Source organism: Vombatus ursinus, unplaced genomic scaffold, assembly GCF_900497805.2.
Source record: "Vombatus ursinus unplaced genomic scaffold, bare-nosed wombat genome assembly UNPS02014798.1, whole genome shotgun sequence".
In the NCBI taxonomy this organism is placed as follows: Eukaryota; Metazoa; Chordata; class Mammalia; order Diprotodontia; family Vombatidae; genus Vombatus; species Vombatus ursinus.
In genome coordinates, this window is record NW_020954576.1 from 83,438,506 (window position 1) to 83,448,856 (window position 10,351).

Genomic DNA, 10,351 nt, shown 5'->3' on the forward strand with positions numbered 1-10,351 from the left:
TTTAATATATCCTTAAATATTTAACCTATGTGTCCAACTGTCCTGTATTATGTACAAACATATTTCTCTTTGCAGTGTTTGCTGTTGGTTAATTTTACAGATTTTTTGAGGTTTTGTATCACATTTCCCATATTGTTCAATATTCCTACTTTGTTGACAATTTAATGGCACTATACAGTGAAACAATTTGTCCTGTAACTTATTTGTTGGGAAAGGATCATTTGGATGATGAGAACAGTCTAAAGTTGTAATTTATGTCAGCTGGAAAAGACTCTTCATTGATAGGTTTCTCTCTAATAGAAAGAAATCTGGTACTTTGCCTATAACCGCTTGTAAAGAAAGGATATATACATTGCTATACTCCTCAGATGTAGTGAATTTTATCAGATTTACTTAAAATGAACTCTCTATTCCTTTGCTGCTGAGGAATGGCAGAAATCCCTTCCCCTATCTTTATTCTCTGTGAGTCTTGGGCTTGCAGAGAAACTTTCTCCCTCTTCATAAAAAACCTGGAAAAACGGGGAAAAGGAAGGAGAGGAAAAGATAGATAGCAAAGTGTCAGTAGGGAAGCTCATTTTTTTTTAATTCAGTTTAATTTCAAGTCCATAAAAACTGTTGTGATGCATGAGTTGAATATCTAAATCAAGGGACACAAAGGGAAACAAACTGAGAAAGTAAGTTCTTCCAATGAGAATATTAATAGTACAATTCCTAGACTAGGATCTAGGAAAAAATGGCTTGCTTAAGAAGGTAAAGCTACCCTCCAGAAAAACAGAAAAATGAAAAGTGACTGGTGCTAAAGCCATAGCTTGTTCAGGCTTTGAGTTCTCTCTAGTGGCCAGTGGGGCGATAACAGCCTATTGAAGGGTTGTCAGTCCATAGAGTAGAATGCCTTCTGGTGGCTGACTCAGATACTGTACTCTGAATTATTCAAAAACCCCTTGGCTAGAGTCACAATGAGCCAAAACCAAAAACCCATGTCACAGTGAAACATTCTTAACTTTGACCTTGCTCCCTGAGGGTACTATTTTATAAATAGGATAAGAGCTGATACCTAGATATACAATTCCTTTTTTCAGTGGAATTCCAAACTAAGCATATATGATTATATATAATCTGTATATACCATCTGTATATACCTGTATATATCTGTATATACCTATACATGTGTATAGTCTGTATATACCTGACTTTTTCCCACCAGACCTCTGGCAACTGAAGTCAATGAAAATGTCATGTGTCTAACGAAGAACCTTTCCTCAACCCCCTGAAAAAATTAATGAACTAGCAGTTTGAGGAATGGGGGAGGAGGTACAGAAGGGGATTTGTAACTATTATTAACTTCCATTGTAATTCTCATTTGTCCTTCCAGAACTTCCTTTAACATTGGCGAGCATTTCACAAATCTAGCTGAAGCATAGTAACGTAACTTGATTTTGGTCATTCTCAGTTTATGACTAAGAACATTCTTTGTGGTGGAAGTCCAAAAATCTACCTTAGACATTAGAATGACTAAAATGTGTTTGGTGTTTTTGGTTTTGGTTTTTTGGTTTGCTTTTATAAGGTTTTTAATAGGGCTTGGGTAAGTTTCAATCTGTACAGGTGAAGTGGTTTTCCACATGGATGAGATCACCATTCATTGAAGTATAGGAGTATTTTTGTAAGTTTATGAATCTTAATTCATGGTTGGGGGTAGAGGGGGAGGTGAGTTTTTTATCTTTTTGCTGCCTCTTCAGATATTCACATAGACTCAGGGTGGTTCAGAGGAGGGCCTCTGCCTCCTTACTTATTTTTTGTTTGAGTAGGAAGTCCTAGGTCCTCCATTTACTCGCTATCTAACCCCCAAAGCCTCAAAACACTATATAAATATGTTGTTATTATTTCTTTACTTGTAAAATGGGGATAATAATACTTACATTAACTCCTGGCACATCGTAAGTGCTTAATAAGTGCTTGTTAACTGACTGACTCCCATAAAGGGTTACTGTGAGAAACAAGTGAAATACTGCAAGTAAAGTAGTTTGCAAACCTTAAATTGCTATAATTATATACACGTAAGTGAATATGATTATCATCATTATTAATAAACCAAAAAAATCACATTGTGATTCATTGTTATATATTAATGATTATAGTTTAAATTTATGCTTTAAGATTTGCAAAGCATTTTACATATATTATTTGACCCTCACAACAACCCTGAGAGGTAAATGTTATAGGAGCCTTCAAGATGATTGAGTGGCTGGGACTCAGAGGACGGATTCTTATCAGAGGACTCATCCATCTCTAGGGTCTAGAGAAGAAGGCTGACAGACCATTTCAGCATCTTTTGGACTTCCTTTTAACCTTCTACTGTTTAGAAGATAGACATTAAGCAGCAGAAACAGTCTGGTGCACAGGGGAGGAAAGTCTGTACCCAAACTTAGCTTCCCCCAACCCCTTGGAAACCGAAATGGCAGCCCTGGAGCAGTTGTGGTTCAGTGGTGTTTCAGTCATGTCTGACTCTTCACACCCCATTTGGGGTTTTCTTGGCAAAGATACTAGAGTGGTTTGCCATTTGCTTCTCCAAGGAGGCCTTGGGACAGAGACATGTAGAAGTCTGGTGCTTTTGCTTATAGCCTGAGAGAAGAGAGTCTGGGAACGTACTTCCCTAGTCAAAGGTATGGCAGTAACAAGAGCCCTGATAAATTTCTTGTAGAAGCAAACTGCAGAGGCACATGTGGACATTCCCACTCAGCCTAAGAGGATAGTTCACTGACACTGTGGACCTCAAACTCTTATGGCATTTGTTAAGTATTTGTCAGGCTGCTAGGTGGACTTGAAGCCAGGAGATCTCATCTTTATGAGTTCAAATCTGGCCTCAGACACTTACTAGCACTGAGACCCTGGGCAAGTCGCTTAATCCTGTTTGCCTCAGTTCCCTCATCTGTGAAGTGAGCTGAAGAATGAAATGGCAAACCACTCTAGCATCTTTGCTAAGAAATCCCCAAATGGAGTCATGAGGAGTCAGACATGACTGAAAGCAACTGAACAACAAACAGAAATGATCAATAATGCTCTGAATCAAACTCTCTTTCAAAGTTTTAAAAATGTCAGTACATCAGTGATATTGCCCAGTAACTGCTATTTCCTTCTAAATATTTTTAACACCTTATAATGATATTACACCCAGGGCATCCCTAGGTTCAGGGTAATCTGTGCGTCCATAGCCACTCAGTCCATTAGCTCATGAGTCCTAACTTTTTCTGTTGTCTGCCAAAGGACACAGTTATTTCCAAGCAAATACATTTAATGAAAGAGCAGATGGTAAGAATGTTTGCAGTAGAACATTCTTCCATCAACATAGGCAACACATAGTCAGCATGCATTGTGATCACATATGAGAGCTCCACATGTGGGGAATGCTTAAGGAACCCACATGTGTGGGATATATGATGCAGCAATATTCCTTTGGTGTTTTCTGGTGATGTCATCACACAGTTCTCCCTAGGCCTGCTCCTCACAGAGCATAGATTCTTTATTGGGCATATTGTTCTGCCGTGCTTACTGGTTCTGTAGGAGACCTCTGCTACTCTCTCCACGTAATCTTATTTAGCACTTTGCTTTATTAGTCTCAGGATCTTCTGTTATTTCTATAATTCTAGCTTACCTTTTCAGGGTCAACCTCCCCCTGATAAGGTCAGGTCAATAGCTCTTTTAATCATAGCTACTATCTATGCCCAACCAACATAAGCCAAGCAGAATGCCTACAGGCTAAAATTAGGTCTTTCTCTTTTGATTTCTATGCTTTTATAGAAATCAAAGCTTTCTGTTATTGATAATATCTATCTGACCTAGAGTTCCAATGATCCAACTTACTCTCAAGATCCTCTCTGTCTTAATTGCAAATGAATTTGAGCAGGAACAAAAGGTTGGCTAAAGAGGCAAGGTCATGAGAAAGCAAAAGAATTCTCCAAGGAAAATGGGAAACTCACAAGAATGAAATTCTGAAGACACCAAGGCAAGCAATTCTGATGAATGAGAGAAAATGTGAATTGGCTGAAGTGACTGTCATGAATTCACAGGGAATTCACAAACTAACTTAGATTGTAAAAAGTTATACAGAAAATGGAAGTAAGGATGAATAAAGGGGATGACTATAAAGAACCAAGTGAAAATGTCAGGAGTACTAAAGCTCTCAATGAGCTAAAACTGATCAGGAATGGTAAAGATAACACAAAGCGGAGGGGTGGGTGCGGAGCCAAGATGGCAGAGTAAAAGCAGGGACTCACTTGAGCTCTCCTCCCGAACCCCTCCAAATACCTGTAAAAATGACTCTAAACAAATTCAAGAGCAGTAGAGCCCACAAAAACACAGAATGAAACAAATTTCCAGCCCAAGACAACCTAGATGGTCAATAGGAAAGGTCTGTTGCTCCTGGCTTGGAGAGGAGCATAGTTCAGCATGGGGCCCCAGCAAACCTGGAGCAGGTCTCAGGGACTGAATCATGGACAGTTTCCAGACTTCTCAACCCATAAATTCCAAAGACAACTTAGATTGGTGGGAAAGGTCTGTCAGACCTGGGTGAGAGAGGAGTACAGTCCAACCCTGGCCTTAGCATAGCCCCAGGGTGGTGGCCACAGTAGCGGGAGAGGCCACAATAGCAGCAGCTGCTTCCAGAGCTCTCTGCCCACAGACAGTAAGGGAATTGAACAACTGATCAGAAGGAGATTACAGAGATCTCTTTGCTGGCACTGAGGCAGGATTCTGTTGCTTTATCCATACTTGGATCTGTGTGGCAGTCCTGGGCAGTTCTGGGGTGAGCAGGAACATTGGCATAGCAGAGCTTGTGCCTGAAGTGGAGAGGGAACCCTCCTCACAGTTCCAGGACAGAAAGAGTGCTTGTGGTCATTCACAGACCACAGCACAGGCCAAGAGAGGAGGAAACATCTATCCTTAGATCATTCCACCTTGGAAGATCTGAAAACTTACAGGACCCTAGAAGTATCTCTGAAAACAGTTACACAAAACCCCTTAAGCTTGGGACAGTACACCCTCCACACTGAAAACAGAGCCTACCTTAACAAAGAGTTAAAAAGTCATGTAATTGGCTGGGAAGATGAGCAAACAGAAGGGAAAACCTCAGACTATAGAATCTTATTTTGGTGATGAGGAAGATCAAAACATACAATCTGAAGAAGACAACAAAGTCGAAGCTCCTACATCCAAAGCCTCCAAGAAAAATGTGAATTGGTCTCAGGCCATGGAAGAGCTCAAAAGGGATTTTGAGAAGCAAGTAAGAGAAGCAGAGGAAAAACTTGGAAGAGAAATGAGAGTGATGCAAAAAAATAATGAAAAATGAGTCAACAGCTTCCTAAGGAGACCCCCAAAAAAATAAATAAAAAAACCTGAAGAAAATAACTAGACCAAATGGCAAAAGAGGTTCAAAAAGCCAATGAGAAGAAGAATGCCTTAAAAAGCGGGACTGGACAAAGGAAAAAGAGGTCTAAAAGCTCATTGAAGAAAATAATTCCTTAAAAATTAGAATGGAGCAAATGGAAGCTAATGACTCTATGAGAAATCAAGAAGTTATAACACAAAACCAAAAGAATGAAAAAATAGAAGACAATGTGAAATATCTCATTGGAAAAACAACTGACCTGGAAAATAGATCCAGGAGACATAATATAAAAATTTTTGGACTACCTGAAAGCCATGATAAAAAAAAAAAAAGCCTAGATACCTTCTTTCAAGAAATTATCATGGAAAACTGCCCTGATATTCTTGAACCAGAGGGTAAAATAGAAATTGAAAGAATCCACTAATCACCTCCTGAAAGAGATCCCAAAAGGAAAACTCCCAAGAATATCATAGCCAAATTCCAGAGTTCCCAGGTCAAGGAGAAAATACTGCAAGCAGTCAGAAAGAAACAATTCAAGTATTGTGGAAACACAATCAGGATAACACAAGACTCAACAGCTTCTGCATTAAGGGAGCGGAGGGCTTGGAATATGATATTCTAGAGGTCAAAGGAGCTAAGATTAAAATCAAGTTTCACCTACCCAGCCAAACTTGAATGTAATCAATGAAGGGGGAAAGTTGATATTCAATGATGTAGAGGAATTTAATGCATTCTTGAGAAGTTGATATTCAATGATGCAGAGGAATTTAATGCATTCTTGAGAAGCCAGAGCTAAATAGAAAAACTGACTTTTCAAATACAAAACTCAAGAGAAGCATGTAAAGATAAACAGGAAAGAGAAATCATAAGGGACTTATTAAAGTTGAACTGTTAACATTCCTACATGGAAAGATGATATTTGTAACTCATGAGACCTTTCTCATTATTAGGGTAGTCGGAGGGAATATATATATAGACAGAGGGCACAGGGTGAGTTGAATATGAAGGGATGATATCTAAAAAATAAAATTAAGGGGTGAGAGAGAGCAATGCACTGGGAGAAAGAGAAAGGCAGAGGTAGAATGGGGTAAATTATCTCACATAAAAGAGGTAAGAAAAAGCTTTTACAGTGGAAAGGAAGAAGGGGGAGGTGAGAAGGAATGAGTGAACTTTACTATCATCAGATTTGACTTAAGGAGGGAATAACATACACACTTAATTGGGTATGGAAATCTTTCTTACCCTACAGGAAAGTAGGAGGGAAGGGAATAAAAGAGGAGGAGATGATAGAAGGGAGGGCAGATTGGGGGAGGGGGTAATCAAGAGCAAACACTTTTGAGGAGGGACAGGGACAAAGGAAAGAATAGAAAAATAGAGAGTGGGATAGGATGGAGAAAAATATAGTTAGTCTTTCATAACATGACTATTATTGAAGTGTTTTGCATGATTACACATGTATAACCTATATCAAATTGCTTACCTTCTCAATGAGGGTGGGTGGGGAGGGAGGAGGGGAGAGAATTTAGCGCTCAAAGTCTTAAAAATGAGTGTTAAAAATAGTTTCTACATGCAACTGGGAAATAAGATACACAGGCAATGGGGTATAGAAATCTATCTTACCCTATAGAAAAATAGAAGGGAAAGCAGATAAGAGAAGGGGTGTGTGTATGATAGAAGACTGGAGGAAGGGGTAATCAGAATATATGCTGTCATGGAGTGAGGGGAGGGGAGGGATGAGGAGAAAATTTGGAACTCAAAATCTTGTGGAAGTGAATATTGAAAACTAAAAATAAATAAGTAAATTGGAAAAAAGATAACACAAAGTGCTTTGTTCTGTGGAAGAGTGGGATGACAGAAAGTATAAGGACTTTGCTTGAGATAGATCAGGCAGGGATAACTGACAAGAAAGAGACTGTAGAGCTGCTTAATTCTTATTTTGTTTTTGTTTTCTCCAAGGAGAATGACATTTGCACTGGGAAGTTGATACCCAAGATAAGGAGATAGCAGAAAAAAGCCCAGCTGTCATCAAGGAATTTAAATCACCTGGCCCAGCTGAACTATACCCACAGGTACCAGATGAATCCATAGGCGTGATTGCTGAGCTACAGTCAGTGATATTTCTCCAAAAGATCATGAAGAATGGAAGAAGAGCAATAAGACTAAAGTGGGGCAAATGTCCCAATTTTCCAGTGAGCTTGGTTTTGATTCTAGAAGGGTTGATTAAAAAGATAATGAACATCCTGACAAGATATATTTAAAAGAGACAGCATGGTTTCACCTAGAACAGATAATGGCAGATCAAACCCATTTCCTTTCTTTTCACAATTATTTGACAGATTCAGGAATGTTGTAGATATAGTTTACCTGGCTTTAGCAAAGCATTTGATAAATTTCACATTCCTTTTTATGGAAAAGATGGTGAGATGTGGACTAGATGATAATATATCTAGATTAATTTGGAACTAGTTGAATGGACAAACTAAAAGAGTATGCAAAAATGTTTAAATCAGTACTAGTTTAGGTTCATGGAACTAAAGGTATCATAATAAAAATGGAACCCTAACTTTCCCTTTCATCTACCATAGTATCTATCTTTTTTTCTTTTAAAAATTTACAGCTTTTTTTTAATATAACCTACAGTTTCCAATGTCTCTCTCCCTTCCCCTTCCTAGAAAGCCATCCCATGTAACAAATAAGGGGGTAAGGAAGAAATTAAACAAAACTAATCAAATTGAAAAAGTCTAACATTATGTGCAGCGTCCACATACGACCTGCTAAAGAGGCTCTCCCGGTTTTCCAGTTCCCCAAGAGTTTAGGCAGTAACTAGTGGGGAATCAAGTTACTTGTTATCTCAGTCTATGTTTTGGAATCTTTGAGTGTTATAATGAGTTAAATGGCATGGACCCCTCTAGGATTGGAATGTTCATTTCCCCTCTGGCTGGGGCAGCTAGATGTTCTCTCAACTTTCTGTTAAGTATTTTTATTTTGTCATTTCTAGGGTGATTCTCCCATTCCCTCCCACCTTCTCTAGCTCTTTGCTCTGGCAATTATCCCTCTCTTATCTATCTTCAATGATGATTGTTCCTTTTTTCAGTATGTTCTCTTCTTTTTTGTCTTCGTAGATACCACAATCTTCTGGGTTCCCCTCTTATTTATCCAGACGGAGACAACTTGGTGGGGTAGTGGATAGAATGCTGAGCCTAGAGTCAGAAAGACCTGAGTTCAAATCCAGCCTCAGACACTAGCTGTGTGACCCTGCAAGTCATATAACCTTTGTATCCAAACCAACAAACATTTGTTAAGCTCCTACTATGTGCCAGGCATTGTGCTAAGTGATGTGGGATCCAAGACATTCCACAAGCTTTATATTGTATTCCATATTTGCATGGACTAGATCAGAGGTTCCCAAACTTATTTGACCTACTGCCCCAAAAAATTACTCAGTGCCCCCTTGGAAATCTTTAATGCTTTAATTTTTTTTTTAAATTTGCATCATTTCAAAAAAATATAAAGTATTTTTTAAATGACGCATCTTAAATTTAATAATTTATTGTAAATTTGTGTTTTTTTCCTGCATTGAAATTTTGATGATGCAATATTGTGTCATATAACTGTATAGTATCATATTGTAAATGCGTCATTACCTGCACATATTCCTGCAAATGCATACTGGACTTCCTAACAATGTACCACATGCTCACCTGCCAACACTTGCTTGTTAAGACCTGTTGGCAGACTTGACCATTGATCTGTTATAACTTGCATTGTGTGTGTTTATTTGGAAAATAATATAATCACTACAGCTTTAACTCTGTTACACAACAGATAAAACACGTACAGTTTTTCAAAATTTTCTTTTCTTCTCTTCTTTCCTTATGCTTCCACTGCCCTCTTATTTTTTATTCAAAGCCCCCCCAATTGCACCCGAGGCTACTACTACCCTTCCCCATTGTTCCAGCTCCCCCCACAGGGTGGTATCACTCACTTTGGGAACCTATGGACTAGACAAACTGAACTACCCAAGAGGCTTTTGAATCACTGGGAAAAGCCCATCTGCCTTTATATAGGTAAGTAAGCTGGAGCAAAAAACAATAAACATGTTTCCAGGGCACAGAGAAAGAAGGAGTTCATTTCAGCTAGAATCTCCTGCACCAAGAGAAAATAGTATTTGCAAAGTAGTTTTTGACACTACTCTTGACTCCCCAGACTTTCTCTATTCTGCTCCCTAAGGTGGTTTCTCACTCTCATCTGGCCTCTCATCTCCCTTCCTCACTCTTTTAGCACTCTTTTATATGTTGTCTTCCCTCATTAAAATGTAAGCTCCTTGAGGGCAGGGACTGTAATTCACTCTACTTGTCTTTGCATTCCCAAAGCCTAGCACAGCATCTGGCACACAGTCAGTATTTACTAAATGTTTGTTGACTTTTTGACTTGACAAGTACCTCCCACCTCAAACATACAGCATGATCTCATGCCTCCATATCCTTGCTTAGTTTCTTCTCCATGACTAGAATGCACTCTTGCCTTATTCTTTACCTTTTACAATTATCCCTTTCACATTGTGTCTTTCCTCATCATGGTTTTGATATATCATAGGCCGGAATAAGAAATTAAAAGGGAATTTTTGGGGAGTTTTGTAGAAGCCACAGACGACATGCAAAGGCCATCAGATGACACAGAGCTTGTGACCAAATACTTAACCCAAATTTTACAATAAGGTACTATAAACACCTCATAAAAGAAAAAGAAAATACTCAGACTTCTTCTCTGGTACAAAGGGAGGGTCAAAAATTTTATGTGGATTTTACAGATTGAGGTGGCACTGAGGCCCTAACCCCCATGATGTGGAAGTGATAACTGTAAATACTTACTCAAGATTTTTAAACCCACCTCAAAAGCCATAATAATTTTCTCTGATGCTCACAGTGGGAAACTGTTTTCTTCTTCAGACCTCACATAGTATTTTGTTTT